We start from the raw sequence: 19,986 nt of genomic DNA, 5'->3' as shown, positions 1-19,986 counted from the left end.
AGTAAAAAAAAAAAAGATTGGACCTAGTCCTGACTTGGCTAGTGAGCTAGTCCTGACTCTGAGTCCAGAATTAGGATGTGGCGAGTCTTAGTTGTAAGTGTGTGGGGTGGTGGGGTGGTGGATGCTCAAAACCTAGTCTAATGCAGTCTCCTAAGTGTTGCCTTGAGCCTAGGAAGTGGCTGAATGTGTGAAATGAAAAAACTGGCCCCTTGGGGCACATGTATCCTAAGGTATGGAACACCTTCAGCTGATTTTAATATAGAAAAATTATCCTCTGTGTCACTAAGAAATGCTAAACCATACAATACTAATAGCCCCTAAGGCTTAAATAAATAAAATAATTTTTCCTCATATTCTTCCTATGTCCCTGCTATTACTGATCATATATATATATATATATTTTTTTTTTTGCTGGGGTGGGGGGTAGAGAGAGAGAGGGCAAGGGAGAGAGGGAGAGAGAGCATGCGCTCTGAAGGTGTCACACTGACAGTTAAATACTCTTCCCTAGAACTGATACATGTCACTTCTGTTCCCAACCCACTGACCAAAATTAGTCATGTGTTACCTCCAAAAACAAGGAGGCCAGGAAATGCAATCCCACCATGTACTCAGAAGGTAGCAGAACCAGAAATATTTGGCAAACTATGCTGATGACTGTAACTTTCTTCTCTGAAGAACTGATATGTGTCAAAATGTTCTATCAGCATGAATAGAAGATATGGGCTCAATCTCTAGGTCCCAGAGATTTCAGAGGTAGTTTTACCAGCAAGAGTGGTGCCATCTCTCCACAACCCCTGTGTCTCTTGGAAGAAGATCAACTCCTGCTGTTCTCCCTGCTTTGCCCCACAGTGGTTCAATTTCATGGTCCTATTTCCTCACCAAGCTAGCAGTCTTGAAACAAACTGATTCTGACCGCTGACCCAGGGCAACTTCACATGGGATACCATAATCTAGAAATCAAGAGTTTTTACCCCAAGGGTCAAATTTTTGAAGGAGAGTTCTTTCTGTTGACGAGAGGAAGTAGAACATGATTGTCCTCACTCCTGGAGTTGAGTGCTTTGTCAAGCAATCACACACATCAGATGTGATCCAAAACACAAGCTTCCGCATTGCCCTGCAATGCATGCGGTGCACCAGACTGTTTCCTTTCCCATGGCATGCCCATCTCTTCCCTCTCCTCCTACCTCCACATACACTTGCACACTCTAATAAGTTTACAGTACTTGGGGAATCCCTGAAGGTATAAAATGCTGAGGGAGTTGGGGCCAATAGTTAATGGGTGCTGGAGCCTTGTACCCAGGGATGTGAATGAGGCCCCTTTTTTTGCACTTCAAACTATAAAATTACAAAATCAGCAGTTCAAAAAAAACCTCCCCTCTTCTCAATTACAAATAAGCGTTCCCATTTGCGTGATTCTCTTGAGCGATATTAGAATTGCCCTTTTAACTGCTGAATATCGATGCTATGGAATTGGCTTGTAACAAGTAATATGTAAAGGATTGTTGCTTGCAAATGTATTAACTCAAAACAGTCTATTGCACATGCAAGGGAATATTGTATTTATGAGCTGTGCAGTGTTCCAAGTTTATTTAACAGTAAGAATCTATGTGGTTGGAGTCAAATGTTAAGTGGTTAAATAAAGTATGCATTACTGACTCACCATATCCAATTGGTATTGATTAATGCACTGGTACTGAATATTTTCCTGTTACAGATGTTCATAAAATATCTTCTTTTCTGTTATCACTGGCCTTGTGTTATCATCTGCAGGTGAGAAATTTTTCTCTTTCCACAGTGCAATTGTGTAAAGTGCTTCATCTCACTCTGGTAAGACAAATGAGGACTTTTTAGAGATGATTGCTGTAATGCCACAATATACTATCTGCTGTTTCCATGATTTTGCCATTAAGTAGGATGAATAAATAACTTATTTTTCAGTCACTCATTCCTCTTGTAATGAGTTATCTGGCATGCCACATTTTCAATTTACTGAATTTTATTCTACAAGTATATTTGTGTTCCAGTAATTATTTAATATCAGAGCAGGAATACTAATGGTCAGGTTGTCTGGAGATTGGGAGTTGAGTTCCAGGTCCGTTACTAACTATTTGTAATATTTGGTGTCAGTGAGCCTCTGTGAGTCCTGTTTTCATCTATAAAATCAGTATCTTAAATAATCGAAGGTTCACTTTAGTTTGAAAATGATCTGATTTGGTATATTTATATTTATCATCAATTAAAGATACTAGGGAGTTAGTAGTTACTGTAATTACTTGGAATCCGACTTTAAGTCATTTAAAATTTTTATTTCCTGTCAATATAATTGAGATTAATATTTCATTTATATAATTTATATACATTTTGTGATTATAGATTATAAAATATAAAATATTACATATTTCATGTATAAACATATACTTTTTTCTTTTCTACTGTCTATACTGATATATAAAAATATGTCTTAATAACTTATTAGTAAAAAGGACAAACTGAAGAGAGGCATAATTATTCATTGTAGCAAAAATTTTAATTTAAACATATTTCTCGAAGGGTCGTACTAAAATTAACTTTAGACCGTAATAAAAAATAAAAGGCATTTATGTGAGCCAAAGGAGCTGCAGCCCTGGAGATACAGATTCAGGTGCAATTTAATTGTGTTTCAGCAAGACAAAGGGGAGGCCATCTTTTATAGAGAAAGTTCCCGTCCAAGTTCTCAATTTTATGCACATGAGCTTTCCAAATTGTGCAATTCTTGTTACAGGTCTCAGTCCATTGGTAGAAGTACAAAATGAAGGTTTCCCTGCAATGGTTGACTTGGATGGCATAAACAGCAAGAAATAGTTTGGGAGGCCGAGAGTTCAGTCTGAGATTCTTCCTGGTATACAGAGTATGTGAGAAGTCTGTCAGTAAATAGCTGCTAGGCTCTAATTATTCATAAAATTTGGCCCTTGTTTGACCATGGGGAGTTCATCTCAGCAGGTGAATTCCTTCCTGGGGTGATTATCAAAGAAATCTTTCATCTTGGGGTCCACAGATTTGTTTGCCCACAAATCATTAGCTCTTTAAGTTAGAAGCTTAGAGGGAGGAAGACCCCCTAAGAAAATTTGACTTTGAGGTGTTGGAAGTCATTCCTCAATAAAGTCTCACCAGATTTGAAGGAAAAGGTGAAGATTTATAGCTCCCTCTTCAATTACTTAAAGGATTATTTCGTACAAGTTTATTCTGTGTGGCTCTAGAGGAGAGAAAGGGGCCAATTGCTCTTGACAATATTTATTTATCCCCTTTTCCAATAAATATTGAGTGGCTTCTTTGTGCAAGGTGCTTTGATTGCAAGACAACACCCTGTTTTCTAGAGAGCTAACTGTACCAGAAAGTTAGGGAAAGGCGATTCTTGTTACAATATGAAGAATGACAATTTTTGCATCCTGATAGGACAACGAGTTTCCCATTACCGGCAGTAATTTAGAAGAGAATGGATAACAATTTGTTAAGGGTGTTATAAGAAAGAATTCTTGTCTCATGAAAGAAGGACTAAGTTAATCTCTGAGTCATCTGATCTGATTCTGTGAAGCTCCTAGGGGAGTACAGGTGGCTTAATTTGATTTGATTTACAACTCAAAGAACGCCTTCTCCCTGAATACTTCAGGTACATTTTTTTTTTTTTTTGGATAAGATGAGGTAAATTAACACACCTCCTTTTTGCTGTGTATTAACTCTAAAAGAAAATCATAATTGGCCTATGAGAAAAGGTAAAACAATACCAGTTGTAGAAACACCACAGGTCTATTTGTCCTGTAGTAAGAAGTTTTCTGATTACAGTGCCAACTAAGAATCTGAGAGTAATGAGAATAAAAGCAACAACAACTTGGGGGGTTCTAAGTAGATTAATTTTTTTTTACACTTTAACAAAATGTCCAAGCATCCTATGTCTGCTCTACGTTACTTTTTTAAAACATTGGGAAAGAAACATGCTCTTAGAGGATGCATACTTGGTACATTTTTTCCATTAATAGCATGAATATATTTAATTGTCTTGATACTTAATACTTACATTAATTATGGCTATTATAAAATTCTGCTCAAATATAGTACTAATACAAAGACTTCATTTATTTTATCTGATCCTCATCTGAACCTCACCCCCTGTACAATAATACTCACCCCATTATATTGTCATAAGGAGTAAATTACACAATAATTTGTTAGTGTATGCTTTTAGACAAAAGTGATTTTTTTACTTTAATTAGTAATTAAAAAAATGTTTTGTAAATAGTATTTTAATGTTACATTAACCCAAGGAGCCAATTTAAGCCTACCATTTATAAAAATTCTTTGAAACACATTTACTTGGATGTTTAGAGTTTAATTACGCCTTTTTTGATTATAGCTTCCCACCAGACACAAATTTTCCAGACACAAATCCACTCATACATTTATGGCACTTCTATAACCACAGAACCAGTTGCTGATGGATCCTGTCCTGTTTAGCAAGATATTGAGGTGCTTTGCAGAGACAACAGACCAAAGCTGAAAGTTATGCAGCTGCAGCATGTGCAGAGGAGAGAACTTTGACCTCCAGCTGCACCCAGAAACAAAGCCTTGTGCTCCCCACCTCCCACCCTCACAGAACCAAAGGACTAGGACATAACTGGAACTTGAACACAAACTCTTTCAGAACCAAAGAATCTGTTGTCCAGGAAAATTCAGTGCTGACACCCCTTACTATAAGTTCGAAGGTCCTCCAAATAAAACTTCCCCTCCCGGCACTTCTGCATATGTATTCTCCCTAACCCCTTAAAAACTCTTAGTCTAGTCTGTGAGCAAGATGGATTTGAGCCACTATTAAGTCTTCCATCTTCTCAGCTGGCACCTTCTCGATTAATAAACATTTTCATACTCCAAACTGACGTTTTTAGTTTTTGGCCTTTTGAAGCTTCAGGCATATAAACTTGGATTTGATGGCACTTCTATAAAAGGAGGCTTTTTTATTATAGCTGAGAAATAAATAATGTATATGTCTAGGAGAACAATGGAGAAATGTTTCATTTTTATCAATAACTGATAACAGAATGTGAAGTAGGGAAGGGTAGTGGTGAAGAGCTTAGATTCTGGAGTAAAGCAGACAGGTTTGAATCTAAACTTTGTCATTTATAAATAATGATGAGTATGTTACTTAATTTTTTGAGTCTATTTCCTCATTTGTAAAATGGCAAAATAGCAAACGATTTTTTAAAATTATGTTTATTGGGGCAACATTGGTAAATACAATTATATAATTTTCAAGTGTACCTTATAATTTGACATCTATATATTCTATTGTGTGTTTACCATCCAAAGTCCAGTTTCCTACAGCTACCATATATTTGATCCCCTTTACCCACTTCAACCTCCCCCTACCCCTCTATATTTGATCCTCTTTAAGCATCTACCTACCCCCACCTTCCCCACCTTCTCTGTCTTTGTCCCCTTTCCTCCTCCTTTCGCTCATGAGTGCTAAGGATGTTTCTTCTTCAAGTCAGGTAAGGTTGGAAGTGTCTCGGCTATGTTTGTTTTATAGAAAAGAAATATACTTCTGCATTCGGGATATATCTGTATTCCAAATTCTTGACTTCTTGACACATCTAAATTCCCTAACTGTTTAATGTTTTTGGAAAATCTAGGAAAATTGTCAAGCCATTTTTCATTTCTCCATACTTCTCTTCAACTCAAGAATGAGGAAATGGGGCAGATACACACACACACGCGCGCACACACACACACACACACACACACACACACACACACACACTGGAGGAAATAACATTAGTTATCAAAAATTTTACTTTACACTTGCAAACTTGATATTTTTGGCATTAATATGCATGTTGTTTAGAATTTCATCTTGCTACATACTCAACAAATTCCAGGTCCTTCATTAGGACTCTGATAGTTGCTGTTGGAAGAATTGTAAAAGCAAATGTTTCTGCTACTAAATAACTTACAGACTTTGGGGGGAGATAAAATGTATACACAGAAAAAATTTTGCAATGAAAAGCTATGAATTAAAATTGTAAATTATAAATTGAACAAAGTGTGCTGTCCCAGGATTTTCCTAATGGGTGGAGGGGAGTGATCAATATAATTTGACAAAAATTTCCTGGAGATTCTGATTTGATATTCTTCATTTTAGAATTAATACATAAAAAGCTAAATTGGATTTTACCAAGTACTAGTAAGATGATTGACAGTCTATAAAAATAAGGACTATTTGCAGACATCATTGAGAGCTTCAAGCAACATGATAAAAAAGTAATTTAGCCAGAGTCACCTGGCACTAGGGCTCACTCAGGATCTAATGGAAGAGGAAGGTATTGGGCTTATAGAGAGGAACAAATTGCAGACAATTATAAATGTGAGGTGATGAAGGATGGACTTGGGGAATAGGTGGTGATCAAGACTAAAGAGAAGAAACCTAGTGAATAATCATCAAAGCCAATGATTTTATAGATCTCATCCTCACAACTCTCTGAGGTACATACTCTTATCCTCGTTTTATAGACAAGGACACTGAGACACATAGTAAGTCACCCAAGTTACATAGGTAAAAGCAGTGAAGATACAATTTGAACATGAGTAGTGTAAGTATTTAGCTCATGATTTTATCAATTACTTCTCAAGCAATTCCAGGGTAAATAAAAAGAACCCAGAAGAGAGAAGATCTGAGAGGTAAAGAAGCAGAAGTCAAGGCTGGCTCCTGGTTTTTAATCCTTTATGATTAAAAGAGCTGTTGCAATAATGATACAAAAAAGTGAAACGGAAGAAAGAGCATTTCATTGTTATCTAATAGATTATGCAAACGTATATATATATTTGTTGTTTTGCATAATTTAATTTGCATATAGATTTGGTAAAGGCCCATTTGTTTAGAGATTTCTTTCTCTGACATTTTTCCCCAGATGTCTCTTGAAATATATAGTTCATAGTGTCTTAGAAAGAGAAGTTTTCCTATAATTTGGGGGAGGGAAGTTAATCTCAGAAGATGAAATATAAGTTTCATGTCCTTGTATCTTTGTGTTTACATATAGCACTTAATTTGTCATACTCATGCTTTTTGGCTCCTCTAACCATTTTGTCGATGGAGTATTAATTTGAAATGAATCATCTTCAGAAAGTTTTTTTCAAGAATTGTTAAGGGGGTACTTCATCCCTGTGTTTCAAGGTTGTGAGTTTGAAGGTGAATGTTTTTTGGCTCCATCCTTTGATTCTTTTTTATTCCTACCATTTTGCTGAACTTCAGATGATTGACGATGGTATTTAGAATTTCCTATAATGGCACTCTAATAATAGCAGAGTCTTGAATTAGTTTAATGAAAAAGATTCATTGAGTGCCTGAAATTGGTTATTTTGATACGTAAGATAATAGGTGCATGTTCAGTGAGATCCACTTACGGCAGAATTTCCTTTGCTAAAATGACCTATTTTCGCTACTCTCCTGAAATCGATACCACTTTGAAATGTCATTAGGTGGCAACAGACCATTTTTAAAAAGTGCATTATTCAGTGCACATTTAATTGCCTTATAGTGATACAAAAATACACAGTGGTTCATTAGTATTGACAAAAGAACTGCTATGCAATTCTCCAGGAGGTTTTCAGATCACAATTAGAAGTGCTTTAATATATATGAATGTTTGAACTGGGTGCAAAGATGCTTTTGATACCTTAATCTTTTACAGAACTGGGTTAATAGATTTAAAAAGAATTTTTTAAAAATTTAAGCTCTAAATCAGCAATTTTGAAAATGTTGTGAGACTAAGCACAATGAAGGCAGAGACAATGTTTGTCTTGTGCATTTCTGTTTTTTTTAGAGCTTAGTTCCTATGACTAGCAGAGTTGAATGTTCAATGAATGTTGAATGAATGAGGGAAAGACACATTGCAAGTGAATTTGGAGAATACTTATAAATTAAATTAGGACTTATAAATGAGCCAAGGGCAGACAAAAAGCTCTAATAAACAATGGAATCTCATTTATTACATCTGGCCTCTAAATCATGAATTCTCCTAATATAGCTTTCAGGATATGCTACAGTCAGGTTTAAGAGATCATAATTTTTGCCACATGGTGGCATCATTGTAGTTATGATGGAGTTTTTAACTAGAAGCTGAAGGAATTTGTTTTTGACATGTTCCATTAAATGCTCATCTTTGATGAAATGTACATTAGGCATTATGCAATTGGCCGTAAAGGTATGATAAAATGTTAAATGTGTATTTTTTTCTGTGAAAATTTAAGACAACCTTTAAATTTGAGTAATTTCTGCATGTGTAATGATTAGTCCTTTCTCTGTAACATAAAGCTTCTCCAATCAAATGCAAACAATTAGATAAAAATAAAACTAGATTAATAATGAGGTAGTGCAAGTAAATTCAAAAACGCAAGTTGGTGCAATATTGTTAAATTTTAAGAAGACATTTTATTTTTCATAATCATTAAAGGATCACAGGCTTAAGCAGTTTCCTCTGAGCTACTCTGGGATTCTCATACTTGAGATGAAATAATATACTTTCTCTTTGGAATGACATTTTAAGCATATTTCTCATATTTACTTTTCCCTCATAATAGTCATTATGGTGTTTAGATTGAAACTGATTTGATCACCATTGGATTGCTCGAACTTCTCTTAACACTTCCCTAAAGGATCTTAGACAAGCAATAAAATCTCTCATGTTAGACCCTTGCTTGAATTTGGAAGACAAGAAGCTGGTTATTTTCATCCAATAACCTTTCCCATTTTCCTACTTTGAGCTCAAATTAATTAAAACATTATCTTATTGTTTAATAATTAATTGAATTTAATAATAATAAGAAAAATTATTTAATATTGTAAATGAAATGCACATTTCATTAGGAAAGCATAAAATGTCTTCTTTGTGCAAGATATATTTTCTTTTGATGAGGGATTTTGGATTCTCGCTCCTTCCTTGGTTGATATATTTATATATTTAAAAGTCTCTGTCAGTGAAAAGTGCAGATTAAAAAAAAAAAAGCTCTATTGACATCAAATCACAGATTTTGGACTGCTTAGTCATGTTGTCTGGTCTAAAACATATCTATCTTCAGTATTCCTCATTTTCCATGCCTTACTTGTGAAATACATTATTGTAATTCTCTATTTCATAGTAATTTATCCTGTACTTTGTTTTAAATATTGAATATTTTAAAGAGATTTTTGTATAATGAAAATGTAATTAATCTTATTTTTTTCTTGTTTACATTTATGACATATTAGAAGACATTAGTTAAATACTTAGAAACCAGTAATTCTTGAGATAGATTGTGTATTTCACATTTGCAGTTCGATTTTTTTTGTAAGTCATTTGTATTTTATAAAGAGAGTAAAAGAGGTAAACACATTAATTAAAGAGGCATGAAGATTCTTACGCTGTGACTTTGAGAGACTTAAATAGATTATGATACCATTGCTTTTCCTGGGGCAGCTCTGAAAAATCATTTAGCCCTTGTAGAAACAGGATGTGACTTTGTAGGAAGTCATGGTAGATAACTTTGTTGTGTAGAAACAGGAGAAAACTGGAAATAGAATATGAATTCTGCTGTAGATATAAAAATAAAAATCTTAGCTGTGTGCTTTAGTAATTTGCTGGAGGCCAAATGTATTAGATATTATCTTTATCCTCACAAAATTTATAAAAACTAGTTGGTCAGACTTTGTAATTTTCATCGTTTATCTTCAAAGTATAAATGTATGGTCTTGAGTCTAGAGTTCCATTCCCAGCATCACTGTTGTTCACAAGTTGATTATATACATACAGTCCCATGCTTAAATATGAATCAAAAGATATGTTCTCGAGAGCCATTGGAATCTAACTTGGAGTTTGGGTAATACTGCATTTAGTGTAAGATTGTGTTGGAAGAATGAGTTAACTATCACATCAGATTTTTATCATCAAGAATTATTCAGAATTATAAATATGCAGCCATGTTCTCTGAATAGGTCAAGGAAATTCTCCAGTTATTGGATTACAATGATTACTCTGATTACTGTTTTAAAAAATAAATTCTCTGATTTCTGTCCATAGAACAGTCATTCTCTTTATTGACAATGCTTGTATCAGTTTTAATCTAATCATAAGAAGGAAGTATCAAAGGGAAATAAGCTGAGTATTATGATGTTCTCCATAATGTTTTGCTCTTCCATCAAGTAATGCTGAGCCTACATGTTTCAACTCTCTTCATTTCAATAGTCACCTAAATTGAAGCTAAAAACAACGTTAAGCTTCACAATAACCTACAAAATTCTCAAAATATTTCAGAACAAGGAAGATAAAAGAACAGGGGTACAGAATACTCTCCTTTTCCTTACTAAATTCATTCCCTTACTTTTCAGTATCTGTTCACTAAAATCAAACTGTCTTATTTTGATGGACAATGGCATAATGCTAATGTATCAATTCAATCAACATTCTATTAAAATGAATATATTTGGAAAAACTGGGTAGTTCATTATAATTTTTTTTTCTACAGTAAAGGAGCACTTTTTGAAAACACCTTAAATATGTTTTTGACTGTTTGGAGCAGTGTTCAGAGGAAGCAACACCAGATGGGACAGGGATTGATGTGAGAAGACAGGCTGGCAGCAGGACACCCTGAAAATCTACTCTGCTTTGGATTAGTAGAAAATTTAGTATGATAACTGGTTTACCAAAGAAGGATATTTTAAAATGAATTTCTTAGTGTCTCTAACGCCTCACCATTGTTGATATGTTTACTATTATTACTCTTTTATTGGTGATGGCTTTGTGCTCTGTTATTTTTGCTCAATTGGCTATAAATACCAAGGATGTGAAGAAATTCAGAAATTGGTAAAGAGATCTGCTGTATTGCTGGGGCTAGTGGCATGGCATAATGGGTGAAAATAAGGGAGATCAGACATAAATAGCAATTCAGCAACAGGAGAGCAATACTGGGAGATATTTGAAATAATTCGGCAAAATTAACCCAATAGCAAATATGTGACAATCTATAGGCATATCTATGGGCTTACTGTTTTTGTTGTTTATTTATTTTTCATTTTTATTTTTTTTTAGTATATGGACTCCAATAAAGTCTTATGATTCTGTACTCAGAGGCTTTTTGGAATCTCAGCCTACTTTTATAATGACATCTATCTTAACCTTATGTTGTATATATGATCCTTGAAAACTGATGAATCTTGTTGTGTTGTCAGGTGATAAAATGTCTACTGGTACACCCATTCATTTTCCTCAGATGTTGTAGGACTGCTTCTATAATGAAGAAGTGCTCATTATGTGCTAAGCCAGCAGAAACATGAGAAACCAGTTAGTCAAGGTCATTCAATATGCTTGGGGTAATTCAGGTAGATTAGAAATTTCAGCTCTTTTGATCTTCTTTCTGTATGCTTTGGAAAAAATATATAGATGTTGAAAAGAAGGATGTTAAGGAAAATAATACTCTTTGGTCAGTTCAATCAAGGGCAGTTCTAAAACAGAACTAAAATAGAGAGGTAGCTCCCTCATCCAGGCATTGGACCCTGAACAGCTGTTGCAGTCAGCTTATGCAACCTTGGCACTGTGCTGTGCTTGTAATTGAAGTTCATCTTTATGAAATTTCAGCAAAGCCTGGTCAAAGAGGTTGGTCATTAAAGGCAGGAAGCACAGGAACTTTAGTAAATATAGCAGAAAGAAATGCAATTTTCTTTAGCAAGGTGTTAAGGAGAGAGCTTTTAAAATTTATCTTAATTTAGTCTTTGAAAAATATGACCTTGCTCTTAAATCTTGCTGTAGAGTTGCCTTTGATGCACTTACTTTACATACTGAGGGAGATGACTGTGTTCCCTTAATTAAGTTTGTGTTCTATTGCTTTCTTGGTAAATTCTATTTAGGTAGCTTTATAAATTGACCATAAAAACCCACAGAAGACTGACATTTCAGGGACCTAGAAGGAAACTATTTCTATTACTTAAGACATTTATTTATGAGATGCAGGTTTATTTAAGTATTAATTTTCTTATTGGCTCTTAGAGTTTATTGTTTTTCCTTCTGAGAAAAATATATTCTGTTAGTAAAGGAAAACAGATCATTAGATAAGCATGGACAATAGTGTAAAAATCACAAGAATCTGATTTTAGAAACTCTGGAGAGCAGTATTGCCTGGAGAAGCTGAGTGGCATAGCAATCTGCACTTTCATGAAGTAGGTAGTTTGTTTGGACACAGTTCTAGTACAGAGAGTTTTAAGTGAAAATTCTGAAAATTTCTCAGCTAGGAATGGAAGATGGTATGATGAAAAGAGGAAAGCATGGCAAATCAGGTAGCGTCTCTTTCTTTCGCTCTTTGAATATCTCCTATCAACTTTATTTTTTTATTTTTATTTTATTTTTTGCCACTGTCCGAGGGCACGAGGCTAGGCCTCATTATACACATTCCCTCAAGTTCAAGGCCTTTCCTCAGTTCAGTCTTACTTCTCCTTTGTGGTCCTCTTTACTTTTACCCTTTCCTGATGTCCACGTATTGGACATACATATTGGCTGAAGTGCACAACTGAACGTTGTTGTGGTCTGTCGTACCAGCAGTACCCAAAGGAAGGCAGGATACATTAAAGCACTCTTTCTTGCTGCTCAGACGTCTAGGCAGCTGAACACTGAACCAATCTTAGCAAGGTGTTTGCTGTTCTGATTTCCCTTTTACTTACAAGTTACCCCACCTGATATTTCTAGGCCCAGACCCTTAGGGTTATGTTTTTTCCAGATATTCCAATTTATACACTTAAAAGTTTATAAGTATACTAATTACAGACACTCATGGAAGATTTGACAGACAGACGAGGAGGAGACAATGTGAAGATAGATGCAGAGATAGAAATAATGTGGCTACAAGCCAAGGAAGCTGACGATTGACAGCCACCTGAACAAGGCAAGGAATTAGTCTCCTATAGAGCTTCCGGACAGAGTATGCCTTTGCTGATACCTTGATTTTGGACTTCGGGCCTTCAAAACTATGAGAGAATAAAATTATTGTTTTAATCCATCAAATTTGTGATAATTTGTTGTTGTATCTATAGAAAACTAATACTAATACAGATTTTGGTACTGAAAGTGGGGTGCTGATGTAACTAATGCCTAAAAGTGTGGAAGAGATTTTAGAATTAGATAACAGGTAAAAGCTGGGAGAATTTCAAGGCCTATTGTCACCAGTGGGGTGATGTGAAATCCAATGTCGCCCTAGTGGCGTGGGGGAAGGGGAGGAGGTAGATAGTGGATGGTTGAGTTGTGTGTTGTTCCTTGGTTCTTCCCTGCCGATGCAGCAAAGAATTACAGGTCGGCGAGATTGAGAAAAAGTAACATTTATTGAAAGTTCATTTTAGAAGGAGACAGGCGTGCTAAGGAAAGCTGCAGCTCTGTGGAATTTAGGAGGTGAAGGGATAAGATAGTACACCCTAAAGAGAGGGGTGAGTTTCCAGCCAGGAGTCCTGTAACAAAGCAGAGATGGGAAGATCTGTTTACATTTGGGCTGTGATGGGCAGTTTTAGATGATCCCTATGTGAGGTCACCTTGACTGACAGTTGGCTGCTATATAATACTTTGCGTACTGGGCATGTGGTCACCCAGAATTCAGTCTAACTAGATTCACGAACTTCCAGGTATAGTCGTGATATTATAATGATGGTATAATGAGGCTGGAATTAGTGGCTGTGCAGACACTGTAATCTTGGATTTCTTACCTCCAGAACTGTAAGAGAATAAATTTCTGTTGTTTTAAGCCTCCAAGTTTGTAGTAACTTTTTATGGCATCCCCAATAAACTAATAGTGTATCACCTTAACCTGCCTTCATTCTCTGAGGAACTGAAGCTTTCTTGATCACGGTTCAAGTTTACACCTTTGGATTATGGTGACAGTCAGACTGACTTCTCGTACTGCCAACTTCTCGTACTCCCTTCTCCAAGGGAGCCAACATCTGGTATTTCCAGAGGAGCTAATTCCCTGTGGAAGGACTAACTTTTCTCTGCTGCTCTAGCCCCCATCAGTTTCCAGGTTGTTGGAGCTCATTCTTGATGGTTTCTACTCCTTTGTTTTTCTTCTTTTCTAAAAACACACTGGCACTGTATGGCACTTTCTGCCACTCTTTATCCTCATTCCTATCCTCTGGTCACAAAGACCCCATTGCTCCTCTCTTTGCACTCTGCAGCCCATTCCTCTTTATAATGTATCCCAGTAGAAATTCAAATGCAAATTTGCATTTTAATGGAAATATAATTGACTTCTTCTGAATGTTTAAATAATTAAGACCTCACATTTACATTTTAATCCAGATACTTCGTAGCCCTACAACTCCTAACTTTTAGAGAAAGAGATCTTTTCTGACAGGTAACAATTGTACTGCGCTGTGGGCACCCACTATGTGCCAAATGCCATGGTAGTCACTTTGCAGATATTGTAGGCGTTCAGAATGAGTCACTCCAAGATGTCCCTCTGTGGTATGCAGACTGTTTTGAGCTAAAGGTGACCGACCAAGGCCCTGTGGGCTCAAGCAAGCTTCTGCTCCACTTAAACTACCTAGAAGAATTTGAATCTGGGGCCTTGTTCATAATAAGAAATTATCAGAGATAACCTTTATTGACCTATCTGTAGGGCAAGGCAAATTTCTAATTACCAAACATCTGTTCTTATCATTCTGCAATGACTTTCCTCTCCTCTGAAAGCCTCAATGTGGTCCATAGTTCAGAATGTCATATATACCACATTTTCCTTTCTGTTTTTGAATCTCACATGTATGTGGGGTCTCTGACTTGACTCTCTCATATACGTGGGGTTCCTTGCATGTACATATATATTATTTTTGGTCATTTTCTCTCAATCTGTCTCATGTGGATTTAATTATTAGACCAGCTGAAATAACTTTGAAAGTAAAATTTGTTCCTCCCCCACAATATCATAGTATTTAATCCTCACAATAGTCTTTATTTTATCCCTAGTTTGCAGACTAGGATCAAAGATATAGAGATAGTAGGTGACCCAAACAAATTCATACGGCTTAGAGAACCACAGTACAGACTGAGGGACCCGTCATTCTTCCTGACTTCTATTTATGTTTCAGATTTTATATTCTTTACCATTCAAGCTGTCACATACAAAAAATTTTAAAACCTTTTTCTTTCATTTTGGACTATTATAGTCTCAATGGCAAAAATAATAGTAACTCAGAGTTGACTTTATTGAGTACTTACTACTATCTGGAGTGCTAGACTTCTCATATTAATTAATTATGTATGATCTTTCTTGTAGCCTTATTGGGTGCCCAGCAGTTTCCTGATTACAGATGATGAAAATAAATCTTAGGTTAAATATCTTACCCCAAATCACACAGCTAGTTCGATGTAGGATATGGGAAATGAGTTCTTAGGAGTACAATAACTCAAGAGCTTCAAAGATAAATACAATGTCTTATTATTTATAAGATCCCAAGTTATAGTAGAATAACAAAACTTTGTAGTAAATAGACTGATATGTTCAATAGATGCATTCTGGTTACATATCATATTAATCATTGCTGATCAAAATAAATGTCATGTAAGAATGTTATTTATGTATCATGACCTTTTAAAAGTCATTTGAAACAACTGTCAATTAAAAGGTAAAATAAAAACAAAAAAACAAAACAAACTCCTGAAACGTGAGTAACATGACTAATGAGGAAAGAACTAAACATTTTGAAGCATAAATGGAAAAGGAGGATGCTATGGTTATGGAGAAGCTTTATCGAATATTCACCACTTAGATATGTACAGATGTGAAGTATTCTTATTTGAAATTCTTCAAGAACTGTACTTGGCCTTAACCACCTAATATTTCTTAAGAAGATGGCTTATGTTTTATATCATTCCTGTTTAAAATATCAGCCCAATTCTGTAATTTTTTGGTAGCTAAATCTCCGTCCCTTCCTAATTTATAAGACCAGTCTTAACTTCAACATAGTCTAGATGAATATAAGAGGAGAGTTTCTTGAAAGTGTAAATCTGCAAGATTCAAGCTTACTTTCACACACTATCCCTTTTCTCCTGGGCCGGCTTTCCCATTCCCACCCTAATCTGATGATGTGTGACTGTGTGTTTGTGTGGGTGGCCGGGGACATCTGCCTACATGGGAGATAAGTGAGAGGTACATTTGCTATTCACTCTGTATTGGTCACTGCTGCACTTATGTGAAATCGGCTATTGATTCTCTGAGTGCCCAGAGTCCATACTCTGACTCTTAGTGCAGTATAGTTATTGATCCTCTGGGGGCTCTGCTCAGCTTTGTTTTGCAAGGTTCCATAGTAAGTTGTCTTGCTACCAACGATTAGAAAGATGAGACCTCTTGCTTCAAGAGTCTTCTTACACTGTTGAGTACCCATACTACTTCTTGACTGAAGAGACTCCCATATATCTTAGCCACATCTGCTCTCAGTTTTGCTTGCTTTTACCTGTGTGGTTTCTCTTCTCCTGGTAGCTTCAGTGACTCAGCAATGACTTAGTAAATATAAATGCCACAACATCCCACATAGTAGTAGGGAACTATGCAAGTGCCTCTGCTCTGCCCTTCACTGCGGGAGTGAGTTGAACAATCCCTTCTCCTCCATAGCAAGATGAGTATTGGGGACAGTTAGGGATGCTCTGTACTCTGCTACACCAAAGACAGTGTTTCTTAGGTTGTATCTAGCCTCCTTATATCAAAAAATGGTGGTGTGTAGACTGATATTTAGAATTTATTGGAATAGTTTGTTTTAGCAAGTCCTCACACAAGATGATTAACCACACAGTTGGTGTCTGATGTTTTGTTCTCAGCTGAAACTATTCCTGCAGCAATCCCTAGTGCATTCTATTTAACTCTAGATCTGAGAGGGTTGTGTTAATAGTTCTAGGTCCTGGCTGAACTTTAGGCTCACTTGAAAGTATTTAGAAACCACCTGCTCAGTGTCTGCCCCTAACTAAGTCACAATCCCTACACAGTATTTTTTAACCAGTGAACTAGAAGAGAATCTTAGTGAAGATGAATGACCATTGCATTAGCTCATTAAAACCTCATAATCTCATAATAGGAAGAAAACACTACTAGAAAATCTAAACCGAAGAAGTTGCCATAGTTGAGTAAGGAATCTCAGTTCTTTTCTCAGTTGGCTTCCAGATAGCAGAGCAAAGAGAGAAACAGACTGTATAATACAGCATTCAGTGTCTAATTAAAGAACACATTAATTGTTATTCAGATTTAAAATGTTTTCTTTATATAGAAGGAACTGATTGCATGAGTCTTAATACTAAGATACATTAAAAAATATAATGGTTCATGTCTCCGATAACACTTTTATAATATAAAAAATGTTTAGATGTCTTGTTACTGCTTTTATTTATTTTCAATAAGAGCTAAAAAATATTACATCGTGGAAGAGTTGACAGTGTTGGGATGCCTTTAACCTAGTCTGATTCTGTCAGTACATTGATTTACAGATGCTGATGGTGCTATTTGGATCATTATTTGATCAACCATGTAAATGACAATGTTGAGCCTGCCACACATAGCCTAGGTCTGTACAATCCTGAGGTCTGTTTACTTCCTCCAATGAGTTACTTGGAAAATCAGCATGATATGTGGATAAATTGATGACTTTTAGAACTGGAAAAATTAATACCTCTTCCATAATTTACTAGTTGTGCGATCTTGGAAAAATCACTTAATTTCTTTGAGCCTCATTTTTTTCATTTTTAAAATAGTAGTTACTCTCTGTCTTTAAGGGGTTATTGTGAGGACTAGGTGAGATGGACATAAATGTAGAGACCCTAGAGTAGTGGCCGGTACATGATAGATATTCCATAAATGTTGGTGGGGATTATTGTTACTATATAATCTGACTCATTTAAGGAAATTATCAATTCCTTTGGGGACTTGAATATATTTATGGTGTTGAACATTGTCCTTTCAGATTTAGACAACAAGCCTCTCCAATGAAGGTAATATCAGAATAGGATGATGACCTTAAAAATTAAATTTTTTATACTCCTTTTTTTGCTGTTGTTCATTTCTTTTTCTTATATAAAGAGCTTATACGAAGCAAAGGCAAGATAAAACTGTGTCAAAGATACTTGTTTTTAATTTATAATAGGGATAGTCATTGGAGTATTGGAAATTTGATGCATTATACCGCAGTCTGTTTCCTTATATAGATTTCTTTGTAAAAAAGGAAACATTACTATCTGTTCATGGGCTTTTACTACCTTTTCAATCTACCAGACCTGCCACAAACATCCTAAATTTGTAACTTCAAAAATATTGTTCCCTTTTAGCGCAATTCACGCTTCTGCACATTGTGTAGACTGCACCCTTTATGAATTATACTACTGAGATAGCACATATGTGGTTAAATTTTTCATGGCTCCACGGTACTCATACTAATTCTGTTCATGCCTTACCTGGGTTTTGTGTTCAAGGGACTCAGAAGTATTAGTTTTTGTTTTTTAAATAGGGACGAGCACAGTAATTGTTGGTATTTACTGATTTTTATAAAAATTTCTATTTAAACCCAGCTCCACCAGGCACACAGCTGTCTCTGTCTCTTTAAGGGCTCACGTTTTTATTCACGTAAAATTCTATTACTAAAAACAGAAAAATCAGCCCTTTTTTTTCTTGAGTACTAATAAATTTGGATGACCGAGTTATATGCCTCATGAAACTTTATATTAAACATAAAAAACATTAGCAAGAAATGCGAAGACAAAAAGTGTCTTAAAATCTATATGTTGAAATAGCTTTTAGCCCAGCACCCATATTATTATGAGACTATCTATATTTTGTAATCTCCACCAACATATGGCTATAAATCTGATTTCCTAGGAAAAAATAAACTTTCAAAGGAAATATCAATTTCATGTTTTGCTTTCCAAACCTTTATATAAAGTCATTTATAATTGTCACTGGCAAAGTCATCATAATTTGTTTTCTTGGTGCCTGGGGGCAGCTAAACCCCTTTTGCTTTTTGATTTTATATTCACCTTTTCCTGTTTCTTCTGGAGAGTGAGCAAAAGGAACTTGTAAAAGACATAATATGAGTCATCCTTCAACAAAAGATTTCTCCTGAGATGGTACTTCTGAGTGTAAATTGCCTTCTTTCTTTTCCTCTCAAAATAAGGACTGAGAGTTGTTTATTCTCTCTACTGCTTTGGCTATTGTGCTTATAATGTTTCTCTCTCTGTTAGTTTAGTGGATGGCAATTACGTATTGTTTCTCTAGGTGCCAATTGTAACTGCCATCTTGCTATCACAGTCGGGGGAGGCAATTGTGTATCCTTTCTTTTTTTTTGAGAAGGGTATATATAATCAGTAATTCTATCTATTACAATGGCAAATGGGTGGTGTCTAGAGCAGACTCTCCTTTTTCAAAATAAAATGATATATGTGTTGGATGTCCAACTGTTAAGCGAACTAAAAACTTAAAAAAAAAAAGAAAAGAAAAGATGTCAGGAAATCAAATGATGTATTGCTTATTTCAAAAGTTTTTTTTCCTGTTTTTGTTGATCATAAAGAGTGATATATGAAATTTATGATGAAAATGTATTGAAAGACAGATGCACATTTAGAGTATAATGAAAAATTTACAAAGACATTTATCATTAAATAAGCAAACCTGGTATACATTGATTTAAAGAAAGGATATTTAAAATTGAAAATTAATCTTACCACTTTTTATTTATGATTTTACAAACATGGCATAAAATTTTTTTCCTAGTTTTTAAAAATTTATCAGGGTGACAGTGGTTAATAAAATTTTATTTTTCGATTGGATAAAGATGTAGTTTCTTCTAAGATATGTTGACATAGTTCAGGTGTCTATAATTTTGAGAGCAAAGTGCCGCACCACAGGTGCATTATAATATATTTGAGACTTATTTTGTACTTCACCATTTGTTGGTGACTAGAAATAAACAGTCCAAAATAGGAAATT

The sequence above is a fragment of the Pteropus alecto genome, unplaced genomic scaffold (genome assembly GCF_000325575.1).
Source record: "Pteropus alecto unplaced genomic scaffold, ASM32557v1 scaffold104, whole genome shotgun sequence".
Classification (NCBI taxonomy): Eukaryota; Metazoa; Chordata; class Mammalia; order Chiroptera; family Pteropodidae; genus Pteropus; species Pteropus alecto.
The sequence above is the reverse complement of the archived record's forward strand: the minus strand, read 5'-3'. Positions refer to the sequence as shown.